The sequence below is a fragment of the Zingiber officinale genome, chromosome 1A (assembly GCF_018446385.1).
Source record: "Zingiber officinale cultivar Zhangliang chromosome 1A, Zo_v1.1, whole genome shotgun sequence".
Classification (NCBI taxonomy): domain Eukaryota; kingdom Viridiplantae; phylum Streptophyta; class Magnoliopsida; order Zingiberales; family Zingiberaceae; genus Zingiber; species Zingiber officinale.
The window spans coordinates 172,020,738-172,034,649 of record NC_055987.1 but is presented as its reverse complement, the minus strand read 5'-3'; the positions used below and the strand labels follow the sequence as shown (position 1 = coordinate 172,034,649).

Below are 13,912 nucleotides of genomic sequence, written 5' to 3'. Positions count from 1 at the left end.
TGGTAGAGTGTTCTCCACCAGACAGTGGCCACTTATAAATCTTGTCTACTCATGGGACCATCCATAGTAGATCATTCTCCCATAGACAGTGACTGTTTACATACCCTAACTGCCCACGGGACCAGCCATGATAGAGCGTTCTCCCATAGGTAGTGGGTGAGGAGTTGATAGTTATCTCATCCTGTTTACCCATGAGACCATATGTGGTAGAGCATTCTTCCATGGATAGTGACTATTTATATACCATGACTTCCCATGAGACATATTTGTGGTAGCATGTTGTTACGCGTAGCCAGGACTTGTTAGATACTGGCTATATGCTAGTTGTGTATATATTTGTGCAGGATTTAGATGTACTATATGTACTCTCAATTTACTAGCTATACCTAATTGAGTAGGTTAGCAGAGGCTTGAGTAGTTGGGTATGTTTTTGTTAACATTTGATTTTATTGACACTCTTACTTTTATAGTAAGTATTTTACTTGAGACTGTATTTCCTTTAATCTCCTTACACTATAATGATCATGCACTATCTGTCTTATATCCATTGAGTATTTTATACTCACTATCCCTTGCTTTTTCTTTATTTCTAGGTTAGCATGTAGAGGACGTGTCATGTCGCTCAGAGGTTCTGGTTGTCAATCCTACATCACACTTGAGATCATGTTTTGCACATTATGTTTTATTGCTTTGTATTTGCACTTGGTTTTGTTCGTGGATTGTAGTCATGTCATGTACTTTTATTCAGTTGTGATATTTGTTGTATTAAGCCATGTCAACATGTAATCATTTTTTATTTTCATGTTGTGAGTGGATTGTGTAAATCCCTCTATTTGTTTTGTGGCTATGTTCTATATCTTTTGTTGTGTTTTTAGGCATGTGTTATGGACTCATATCATGTTGTATCATATGACTAGGGGGTACTGTTCACTCTATCGAACAATTATACCTCCAGAGTGCAAGGCGTGATAATTTTATTGGTATTAGAGCTACAAGTTGTGAGGACTATTTTTTGTGTTTTGGATTTCATGATTGGCTTTCTCAATGCGACATTTTAGTTTTGGGGCCACAAGACATCTCCGAGCTATAGGAAGTAAGATACACCTCTAGTGTTGTTATACTTTTTGGATTCACTATTATGTTTAGGTTAATGTTAGACCAGTTGAATGTCCATTGTGTTCTCACCGATTTGATTTAGCATGATGGCACTTGGTGAGTTAGCACACTCATAATCATGGTCGAGGATGACCACGAAAGTGATAAGTTGACACTTCGTGACCTGAACCTAAAACAGAGCATATAGATTCATTTGTAGCACCAACTGATACCGAGTTGGAAAGTAGAAGTCTGACCCGTCAATAACCAAATGGAGATCAAGAAGTACAGACTCAGGAATTACCAACAACCATACCATTCTTGCCACTACTATTTGGGTAATCGATAAGGAGCTTATACTTATACTATCATAGCCAATTAAGGATTGATGTATCATATACCATGGGGATTTTGAATATTGACCACTCACACCCGGTTAGATAATCTATAAGGTATATTCAGATATATGACCCATAGTGATATGGAAAATATAGAGTTAGCTGCTTATCACTTGTGAGATCATGATATTACTTAATGAAAATTGTAGAAGATAACTTTTGAGAGGCTGTGTATTTCATCTTCAAGAGTTCCTGAAACCTAGACGAGGTGACTAACACCTTAGCATGAACTCTCTGCACTCCTGAACATAATTTTTACTGAAATTCGAGTAGAAATGTAGGAATACATAGTGAAATAATTGAGACTTATGGTGTTTGTTGGTAAGATGTCTAAATGTGAAATTCTTAATATTACTTGCATACTTCTTTGACTTCTCCATGAAATAACTTTTATAGCAAACGACAAAGGAAATATCTAGCCTAATTACTATAGAATGGATGAACTTTCTAGAACTTGTTTGATAGTGATACAGTTTGCAAAGTTATCACCGAGTTATGATTACATTGGTTTGCATCCAAGTAGATTGGATTCTTGTAAAGGCCAATAAGGCAATAACATACTTGTTAGACAATCATAACTATAAACAACCTGCAAGTTCCAAAAAAAAACATCTTTGCAAACCTTTGACAACAATGTTTGTCTTTTTGTAATACCCTAGTGCTGACTGGTATCAATAAGGTTGAATGCATCATTTTTGTTGTTGATCTATACTGATACTATGTAGGCACAAGTAATTGTGGCAAAGTAAATATCATTGTGTTCATGACACCCCTATCAACATGCTTTCAATTGTTTTGTTCTAATACCTATTTTAGCTAATATTCTCTGAATTTGACTGAGATAGGAAGATTTTCTTCCCATATCGCATCCTTCTATTTTTCAGTGGATTTGGAAGGCAATGAAATGTTAAAAAGAGAATGAAGGTGAAAAGAAGCACCAATGGATGACACCATCTAAAATAAGATGATTCTCTTCCCTTGACTCAGTTTTTTTATTTTATCTATTGGTCACATAGAGGAGATAAAATGTTAAAATCAGAGGGGAGGGGAAAGAGAAGACACGTCTGTTTGTGCCGTTAGCGCTAATGGTCTAACTCAGGTTTTGATGAATGACAAAGTAGGTTAAGTTAGTTTTGTTGTGATCTAACACTTTGACTAAGTGTGCAGGAGAAATCTAGCTAGGTCGATGGGCAAACAGATAGTTGGTACGAAGCCCAGCTAGGTCGACGGGCCGATCGGATAGCTGGCACAAAGTCCAAATAGATCGACGGGCTGACCGGATATCTGGCATGAAACCCAACTAGGTCAACGGGCCGACCAAATAACTGGCAGGAAATCCAGACATGTTGACATGCTAACCGAATGTCTGGCAAAAGGTAAGTAAAGGTAAGTCACTGGAGGAGAGTGACTGTGAGGACGCGTCCTAGTTGGGGGACAGTAGGTGTCGATCCAGTTTAGGTCCATTTGGGATCCCTAAACTGAGACCTTGACATTTGCTGCAGGACAAGAAAGCAAGCAAAGAAGCAAAGCTGTCTTCAGATGAACAATACCCAAGGCGTCTTCCATGGCTATGAAAGGCGCCTCAGTACTATTCATAGAAGGTGCCTTCTATGGCTATGGAAGGCTCCTCAGTACTGTTCATAGAAGGCGTCTTCCATGGCTATAGAAGGCGCCCTCCACAGGAGGATTTTTGGAATCGGTCGCAGATAAGTGTTGGTTTTCTTGGGGATAGTTTTTGCCTTATTGGAGGTGCCTTCCATGCTATGGAAGGTGCCCTCCAAGCCCTTTATAAGGCAGTCTCGAGTAGACACTTCAACAACAACTACATACGAGATACTACGTGCACATTTGAGCCTCCGACTACTCTAGGTTCCTGTTGTGACTCTACTGCGAAACTGCTGAGCCCAACAACTACTCTAAGGAGTTCCGATCACGCCCGGCAGATAGACATCAACACAAAGCGCTATCATTTCTATTATTGAAGTGTTGGTAAAATTTCTTTTTGTACTTAATTACTAGAAAAGGACAAGTGTAGGGTGTTGCACTTGACCTAACTTTTTTTATACTCGATTCTCTCTTTCGGGAGTATTGAAGAGGTTTCTAGTGGATTGTCCATCGATAGGTCCGTGGGACCTAGGCTTTGGAGTAGGAGTCCCCAAAAGCTACGAACCAAATAAAAACCGCCTGTGTTTTCTTATATCTTGGTTTTTGCTTTCTTATTTTCGTTTTCCGCTACGTACTTTACTTTTAATTTTTAAAAGAAAATAAGTTTTTAAAATCACGTGATTCACCTACCTCCCACCCTCTCATGTGCTTCATGATACAACAATGTCGATTGAGGAATTAATAGTGATCCTGTGATAATCTAGGAGGGCCCCCTCCCAGGAAGTGCAACGCTTAGGTGGGCATCAAAACCAAGAGGGGGTCAGCTAAGGGACTAGTCGAGCGGACGTCTATACAGGCCGGTCGACCGGAAGAATTCGTCGACCGATCGGAAGAATTCAAGAAGAGTTGGGTTAGCCTGCGGCGCACTGAAACCAAAGTCACTCACGCCGCTCGGATGTGATATACTCGTAAGGGGATACGGAATTGGCTGGTCAGAACAATCAAGGGATCAAACTAACGGCCGACAAATCAGACGGGGGATATGTACCAACATCCTTTTGGGAGTCAATGGCGCTGGCTGACAGCGTTGATGGACGGAGAATCGTACGGGAGAAGATCCCACCGCCTTTACAAAGAGGCGTTCGCCCCGTTATAGTAGGACGTCAGGGACCCTTTCTCGAGATTAGCTTTTGGGGAAATTTTGGGAATGCGCGGCTGCTCGGGAAATGTGCAGTCAGCCTGTCGAAGCTCTATATAAGAAAGGAGGTGGTCATCCGTGGAGGTACGCGCAGACGTCTTTGGGCACCACCATTCACTTCTTTGTTTCCTTTATTTTCTCCTCCTGCTGTTGTGTGACTTGAGCGTCGGAGGGCCGTCGCCGGGAACCCCTTCCCGGCTTGGCACTAACGACTTGTGATTGCAGGAGCGAGGTGTTTCCACCGCACACGGAGATCCACATCAGCGTTATATCCCGGCAGCCGTCTACTCAGCTTCAGGGCAGGATCAAATAGTATCAAAGAGGAGTAACACTATAAATATATCAATTGAGATGTGTTTATATTTATATTTGAGTTTCAATTGTGTCAGTCCATGTTTCAATAGTTAATACAAATACATTTAAGAACTATCTTTCAATTCGAAGAGAGATAAACATTTATCTTTCAAGTATCAACTAGTAGAGTGACTAATAAAAGTATTATGGATATAAGATTAAAGTTCTATAATTTTTTTTAAGTGTTGAAATCTATGTGGAGATTGAGTTTCCTATCATTTTATTCCATGAGGGAGTAGTTACTGAGAGAGAGATCGACAGAGAGAAGAAATTAACATGCTAAAATAGATAACCACTAGAGGATATCATTTTAAATCATTCACATTAAACAAAAAGAGAACAAAAGATAAAGATTATCAATGAAACAATTGACCTAATGTATATCAACTTGGGATAAAGTGGAGTGAGGAAGACAAAATCTTTAAGTGATGGAAATTGTGCAGTCCAAGTCAATAATCCATTGTGTTATTCTACGATTTGTCAGACTTTCCCTTCACTAATTTGCCCATTTCTTTAGATCAATCATTATTAGTAATATAACCTTGCGTTGAAATTGATGGAGTGACAATATTCTGATGTTGATCCACAATAATTGGAAAAAACATAATCTAATGATGACAAATATTTGTCACTTATGCATTATTTATGCTCTGGGACATTACAATTAAAAACTTCTTCCTAGATCCATTCTACATCTCTCTTGAATACATCACCACCAAAAGGCTATAAATGTTAAGGTATCATGTTTCATTGCTTGTATGTAACTAATTATCTGGACAAGCTCATGAGCTTCGATTTGGCCATACATGGATAGGACCAATACCTATACCAAGGCATTCTGTTACTTTCTTTATGACATGAAAGGATAAAGGTGTGCAAGATTATATTTAGGTTACAAGAGAAGAATAAACAGAGGAGGCTGTGGCTTGACACTACTCTGAACATGGAGGGAGGAGAATAATAATGGAGATGGACCAAAATGAGTAATTCGACAAGCAACTTATGACAATTTACTACAATGGAATTTCTTTTCTTTCAAGTGATCTTTGATGAGGTAATGTCATTAATGAGGAAGTGACTTTTTCTTAAATATCTTTTCTGAGCAATTTTGAGGAAATGATAGTAGGTTTATTAAAGGGAGGCATTTCATTAAAAAAAAAGAGAGAGGCAGCTGGTTGTTGTTTCTTTCTCCAAGCTCAAGTTCTGGGTATCTATCACTCAAGTAGTCATGGAAAGTAATTGCACACTAGCCACCATTAGTGTCAAGTGGGAGAAGCTAACATCATGCTTTTGAAGTTTATCTCCAAATAATCTCTCAACTGCTCTACTAGATTAAATACTCCATTGTTGAAATAAATTCTTTGGCTTTACATAAACGTCTTAAGATTGATTTTATTTTAATTGCTATCCATTCCTTGCATCTAAACCCCAGAGACAGTGAAAGAGAAACTTCTTTAGGGGCACGATATCCTGTTGCTGGAATTAATAATAGTCATGTTTGTTTCTTTGTCTTAAATTGCATGGCCTTAATAACCTCTCTTTTGTTAAAATTTGTGGGAAGTAGAGAGTTCTCTTATGAATATGATGACTTTAAGTGATTGGTAAGAATGTTGGATATATATATATATCTGCTGCTAGTAAATTATATCAGTTTATTTAGATCAGAGATCATCTTTTATCTTCTTAATTTCATTAGGACATTTGCAAGACCATCTCCAAACTGACTTTAATGCAACATCATTATATATGTGCATTATATGGAAACATAAGAACTTGTTATTTCTAAACTTTAAACAAAGTCAAACATTGGCTCTAAACGAAATACTTGAATAGTCAAAATAATTCAACTATTTGGACCTTGTGATTAGCTTCTATTGTGGGGCATGGCTTAGCCCATTTGCATTCTAACCAAATTGTTTATAGATGTTGCATCTATTGTTAGTTAAGGGTAGCAAAAACATTATCTACGGACTTTTAACAATAGTATTTTTAACAATACTTTTTAGGTCACATAGACAACACATAAAAAATATTATCTTTCAACTTTTTTTCTTATAGTGCGAGTGCTTTTCTGTTGATAGCATTCGAGTACGATTCAATTCACCACAAGTAGCTCATGCTTAATTAATTGCTAACATGATCAGCAATGCTCAGCACATCTCCCTATTCGGCAGCCTTCCCCCAACCTACTAGCTCTGCTTTTTAACTAGCAGCGCCCAGCTTGCTCGATGGACTTGCCTTCAAGTTTAGCATCTCCCTATCCGGCCTCGCGGCTTAGTAGTTTGGGAGCTCTTTGTCCGGCCTCCCGCTCGACCCACTACTACGCTCAATATTATATTACACTTGCCGATTAGGTGAATTGTGAATTAAATGCATCATAAATATTTTACTTACGACGAGTATTAAATAGAAGTTTGGAGATTGTTATTCAATCATGTGATGAATTAAGTAGAATGGTAATATAATATTTTCTTATGTACATTGACAAAATATAATTGTAACATAATACATATTTTTCACATTGATAAATCAAGATGAGAAATCGGTGTAGACAACCATCACACTCCTCACCAGATGCTTCCCGTCCGACCAAATGACCGTCGCCGACGCCGTCGAGTTCCCTGGCAATGGCCCGCCAGAAACCGACACAGTGAACTGTCTCTTCTCATTCAACTCCGAAAACCTCAACTTACTAGGATTCACCACCACATTAAGTCTGCGATCAGCCCGGACCTCGGCCTTGTACTTGCCGCGTCGGGCGCTGCCGACGTTGGTCACTGTTCTCAAGAACTTGGCAGCGAAGGCTTTGCCGGACTGAACATGTAAGGCCATGGATGGGTAATTGAGATCCCTCGCCGTTCCAGTACTGGTACTGGAAGAGCAGGAACTGGAGTCGCCGGTGACGATCCTGATCATGGTTTCGTTGTAGCCCGAGTCGCAGAGCATTTGCACGTAGTCACTGGCACCGGCGTCGTAGACAAGACCTGGGTCGACGGCCTTCGCCGGGTTCAGTTGGCCGGCTCCATACGATAATTGGTCTTGGCCGGCGGAAGGATACATCGGTTTGGCTGTACATATAAATTAAATTAAACATGGACAAAATGAAAAAATTTAGCTGAAAAGAAAACAGAACAAATTAAGGTATATATATATATATATATATATATATATATATATATATATATGACAATTAGAGAGACCTGTCGTCATGAGCGCAGACATGATGGCTGCCGGCGACCAGTTTTGGTGGAAAGACTTGACGTAGGCGGCGACACCGGTTACATGCGGGCAAGCCTTGGAAGTGCCCGAGATTATGTTGTAGTTGACGACCCTTGTGTCGATGGGGAGGTTTGACACCGATGCAACCCGTGACCAGGCGGCCAAAATGTCAATTCCTGGAGCACTTATATCAGGCTGCATGCATGCAAACACAAATTAGTAGTACATTGCCAATTAAGTTGCAATTAATCCATTAAAAATGTGAAGGTAATATAACTGACTGTGATTAATGATGAATCATTAATTAATTAATTACTGACCTTCAAGATGTCAGGGGTGATTAAATTGGGGCCTCTCGATGAGAAGGAAGCGACCAAGGGAGCCTCGGAGTCGAAAACTGCTTCACTTTTTTGGATGTTAGCCACAGGATTTCTGGCCAAGATCATATATATACATGGATTATTATATAGTACAACAATAGTATATATACACGTACCTCGATATTGAACTATGGAAATACAAGCAAAGAAGTTAAGTGCATGCAATACTTCTCAACAAATTAGCTAGCTAGCTAGATGATATTAAAATAATACTAGCTAATAATTATATATTTCCTCAATTATATATAAACAGTACTCACTTTGTGTTGTTTATGTAGTTCAAAAGGTTGAGGCCATCCAATGAGCTGATTACAATGAATGGAATTGGGAATAAGAAGGAAATATTAAGTGAAGAGTCATCTATAGATATCAGTCCTTGAATGCCCTTAGTAAAAGTTTCGTAAGAGAGTAATTTGCAGAGAAGAATCTTTCCTTTCACCACGTTTTTATCTGGCATACTGCAATCCCTGAAACACAGTAATTAAGCAGTAGATAAGTTAATTTGGCAATTGATATATCCTCAGATCAAAATGGTTGCAACGTATCTATATACAAGAAGATAGAGAATATATATAGCATTGTATCTTCGTACCCTGGAGAAGTAGTTGCATTTCCCGGTAAGTAGATCAACGGGTGAAACCTATTTGTTGTCGCAAACGTATTGACAGAAGCTCCCTGCATTTTTTTTCCTTTCAAAAATTACTTAAAAATATATAATAATTCCTTATTTTCATTCTTTTTAGCAAAACAAAGAGAGAAAGAGAGCATATAGTATAAATAAAAAAGGAATTAATGGAGTGCAACATTATCTAAAGTAATAAGTATAATACATAAATTATAAGACTAGCAAGTTTAATTTTTGCATATGGTCAAAATTAAATCACATTAATATTATCTCTAAATTGAAATGGACTAATTACTCACTCACCAAAGTGGAAATGTGATCACCGGTGACCACCTTGTCAATGATGTGCCTATCGATGCTGCTTGCCGCCGTTGACACCATCCACGGTGCCACGTTGCAGACCGTGCCATGTTTCGGCCCGTTGTTCCCAGCGGCGGCCGATGTCAAAATTCCATTCGCCATAGCATGGAAGGAGCCGATAGCTATCGAGTCCTGGAAATAATCCAGAGAATTAGAGCCGCCGATTGACAGAGAGATGATGTCGACACCGTCGGAGATTGCATCGTCAAACGCTGCCAAGATGTCTTGATCGGTGCACCCGAACGCCCAGCACACCTTGTACACCGCTAGCCTCGCTGAAGGCACGGCCCCTCGGGCAGTGCCCTTAGCGAGGCAGTAGAGGCTGGCGTGGGAGACGCTCCGGCCGACGGCGGTGGAAGCTGTGTGCGTCCCGTGACCTTTGAAGTCGCGCGGCGATGGTTCGTTCGACGTGTAATCGCCGAAGCTATTGTAGTAGCGTGCCCCGATGATTTTACTTAAGAATTCAATCGATCATATTTAATTAATTAATTAATTTATATTAGTCACAACTTTAAATCGAATCGATGAAATATATAACTGCAAATTTTATATACATACTTGTTGCATGTCATGTTTACGCAAGCACCCTTCCATTTCTTCGGCGGAGGTCCCAATCACTTATCATTGAAGGACTTGGATTCCGGCCATATTCCAGAATCGAGCATTCCGACGATGATGTCACTTTCCAGTGGAGGATTTCTGTTAACACTCTGTGGGAAGTTGAGGAAATCCCATGATCTCGTTGTGCGAAGCTTCAGGGTTTTACTACGAAACACCGAAACTATTCCATCCCTTTCTGTAATTAATTAATTAATTAATTAATTAATTAATTCGTATGTGTTCAATTGTTGGTATATATTAATTTATAACATATGATCTAAAATTAATTAAAACTATTCCCTCCTCCATTCGATATATAAATATAAATTAATATACCGTTCAACTTGTCGGCCTCATCAATCGAAAGTTTGGCAGCAAATCCGCTGAAACTCTGTTGGTAGCTATACACCAAAGACTCACTAGGTGAACTGCATTTTCATAATTTGTTTTAGTCTCAAAATTTGACAAAATATAATAAACAACATATCAATTTATTAATTACCAGTTCACGAGAATTTCTTTGAGCAAATTAAGATGGAGTTCGTAAGTTGGGTACTGGGATGCGTGTTGAGCTCCCATATACACAATATAAATCTGCTGCATCCATGACATTTATATATGGTGGTGGTACCATTGATCATTCAGTACAGATTAAAACAATACGTGTTTACAAAGGAAATCTACAAACTATATATATATATATATATATTCTTTTCTTTTGAATTACGTACCCTTCTTTCTTCATTTGAATACGCAGCTGATGCAATGAGAAGCACAAAAGATGTGAAAAATGCAAGAGAACTTAGATGCGAATATGGTAGCTGAGGAGTCATTACTCTTCCTTTGGATTTCTATGAAATTCGACGTATGATGCATGGAATTTTATAGTGGATACCAACTAATGGAAAGTTTAAGATCAATGGACAACATGTATTATACCGTGAGTTGTAGCGATATCACGGCTATAATAGAAATAATTAGTGGTAAAATTGTAATGCCAAAAATAAATTTACAGGTAATTTTCTAGACAAATTTAATTTTAAATAATAAAATATTTTAAAATATAAATCAAATAAATAATTTTAATTGATAATTAAATTATTTACTTTATAGGTGAAATAAATTTTAGTTAATATTTTTAATTTTTTATTGATCAAAATAAAGTTTACCGATTGAATTTTGTTAGTAATTTTAATAGCTATAGGTGAATTTATAGACCCAAATTTAAATGGTAATATATTCAATTTAATTTATAATTATATTAAAGTTTAAAGTAAAGGGAGTAACGAAGGGGAACCCTTCGTCTCCAGTAACACCTAACATCTTCCACTCGTCCAAGTCAATCCATATGGTCACATAGACCATGTCAGTCATATAGACTACAAGGTGATCATGTCACAAAGACCAGAGCGAAATTAGTCACAAAGACTAAATAAGTCACGTAGACTTTATGAGGATCAAGTTACGAAGACCAGAGCAAAATTTAGTCACAAAGACCAAATAAGTCATGAAGACTTTATGAGGATCAAGTCACGAAGACCAGAGCAAAATTTAGTCACAAAGACCAAATAAGTCACAAGACTTTATGAGAATCAAGTTACGAAGACCAGAGCAAAATTAGTCACAAAGACCAAATAAGAACATTCATTTCATACATTAGAGAAAATGGATCGTGCGACAGCAAGCACAGTGAGCATTCAATTGCTAAGAAGATTGTCACACCTTACTTAGCTACTCCACAGAACAAATCAGAGACATAAATGTCCATAGAACGAATCATAGACATAAATGACTTGCCTTTACCCCAGATTAAATTATTTACATCATTATGAACATCTCTAATCCCTCATATTGACCATATGTCAAGAGCATGTTCAACATTTCCAATCAAACAAATTATTCACAATTATATTTTATGTACTGAACTAAAAATGTAACAGGTACCAGTGAATAAATGTCACAGATGTAAATCAATCTTAATCTTCCTTTTTAGCTAGAATCTATTCATTCTAATAAGTTGCTTTCCGAGTTATGCTCCATAGACCGAATCATCCATAGCCAATAGGAAACATGCTAAAGTAGTAGACACTGATCAGAACTTCAAGTAGACAGCTAAATAGTCACTTAGGAAAAAATCGAGATTAACTTATAATCTCAAGGGTCTCACATAGTATAGAAGCAGAGATCCATTCTCCTACTACCCTTCTTGTCGCCATAGCACATGTGGTATGAATCATATGCTACGATGTTATTCTCTTTACCAAAAAGAGCGCATGTTTTTTTTTCAAAAATTTAACATCGTACAAATTTCGATCTAGACATTCCCAATGTCTAATCCTGAATTCAACATATGAATTCTAATCTGGCCTAAAGCAGATTCAGTAAATGGTGGGTGCATTTACTCTAATCATTACACAAATGATCTCATCTTGACACAAATATCAAGACGACCTTAACTTATGGGTATGTCTCTATTCACAGCTACATAAGCTGTCCCATAAGCAACGGTCTTACCTCTATTTGTACTTAACAAATAGAGATGATTGTCCATATGAGAGGACCAATCTCAATCTGCCAACATGCTTATCGAGACTTTTATTTGAATATAACCAAGACATATACACTGAATAGATCATGACATTTTTCATTTATCAAAATGTCTTTACAATTAGTTACATTCTTTGAAGTTCCAAAGACTTCACATGCCCATGAAATGACTTTTTAGTCAATGGCTTAGTAAAAGGATCAGCAAGCATATTCCTTGTAGGGATGTACTCAAGAATAACCTTTTTCTTGTCAACAATATCCCTTACAAAATTATACTGAATTTCTATATGCTTGTCTTTGCTGTGATATTTGGGATCCTTGAAAAAAGTTATTGCAGCTTGACTGTCACAGTACACTGTAACAGGACTTCCACTATCCTCAGCAATCTTCAGATGCTTCAGGAACCTTCTTAGCCAGACAGCCTCTTGTACAGCCGTTGCACAAGCCACATACTCAGCTTCCATTATCGACAAGGCTACACAAGTGTGTTTCTTGCTGTTCCATGAGATGGCGCCATCATTCAGCAAGAAGACAGAAATTTAACTTGGTTACAACCAAGAGGGTTGTTAATCCAGGGCAATAAGAAAAGAGCAGTAGAAGATCTCTTTTGCTGAAGGCGGAGAAGCCTTTTACACACTAACGACTCAGAACTATTGCTAGGAAGTTGTTACAGAGTTGAATACTCAATTGCTATTGAATTCCTAGTTCCAGGGGCTTTTAAATAGCCTCTGGAAATCTGATCTCGAGGGTCCAGGGCGCCTCCAACAGGGGTCCAAGGCGCTTCCATTGAGTGGGTGGATAAAACTTTATCCAAAAGCTTAACGTTCAATTCTGCCGGGTCCGAGGCGCCTTCAACAGGGGTTGAAGGCGCCCTCAAGCTGGACGCGCCTCCAAGCCTGATGGAGGCGCCTCTAAGCTGGCTGGCAGATTTTCCAGCTTACTTGCTTCTTTGCTTCGTCTTCCGAAGTCCCGTTCTTTTGGGTGATTCCGGCCAACCGAAATAGGGCTCACCCGAACCCAATTTCCGGCCTTCTCCTCCAGCAGGCTTCCGTCCAGCTTCTCGTCCCTCGAACGCCGCGCATGTTCTTCTCGTCCACCGGAGTACTCTTCCGCAGCTCTCTCGTCCTTCGGACGCACCGAGCCCGTAGGCTCCCTTCCCGTGTCGTCCTTCTCGCTAGCTGCGTCTTCCGCTCGACTTCCTGCGCTCCTAAGCTCCTGCACACTCAGACACAGGGATCAAACACAAAGCAGGACCTAACCAACTTGGTTGATCACATCAAAACACCCACGGGGACCAACAATCTCCCCCTTTTTGATGTGCATCAACCCAAGTTCAGGTTAGGGTACAAATAGACAGAAGAGTAATTTTAAAAGAAAATTACTAAACTAACATATTAAGCATTTAGTTTGCAATAAATAAAATTACAACTACTAAGTTAAGAGTTAACTAGAATTTTTCAAAAATATTGTTAATTTAAAGAGTTAAAAAGTTATCTCCCCTTGAACTTGTACTTCTCTCTCCCCCTTTGAT

The 13,912-nt window shown here is 38.6% G+C and overlaps 1 pseudogene; it reads right to left on the bottom strand.

Moving 5' to 3' along the window:
* Positions 1 to 7,179: 7,179 nt before the first annotated feature.
* Positions 7,180 to 10,437, bottom strand: LOC122006935 (annotated as a pseudogene).
* Between the last annotated feature and the right edge of the window lie 3,475 nt (positions 10,438 to 13,912).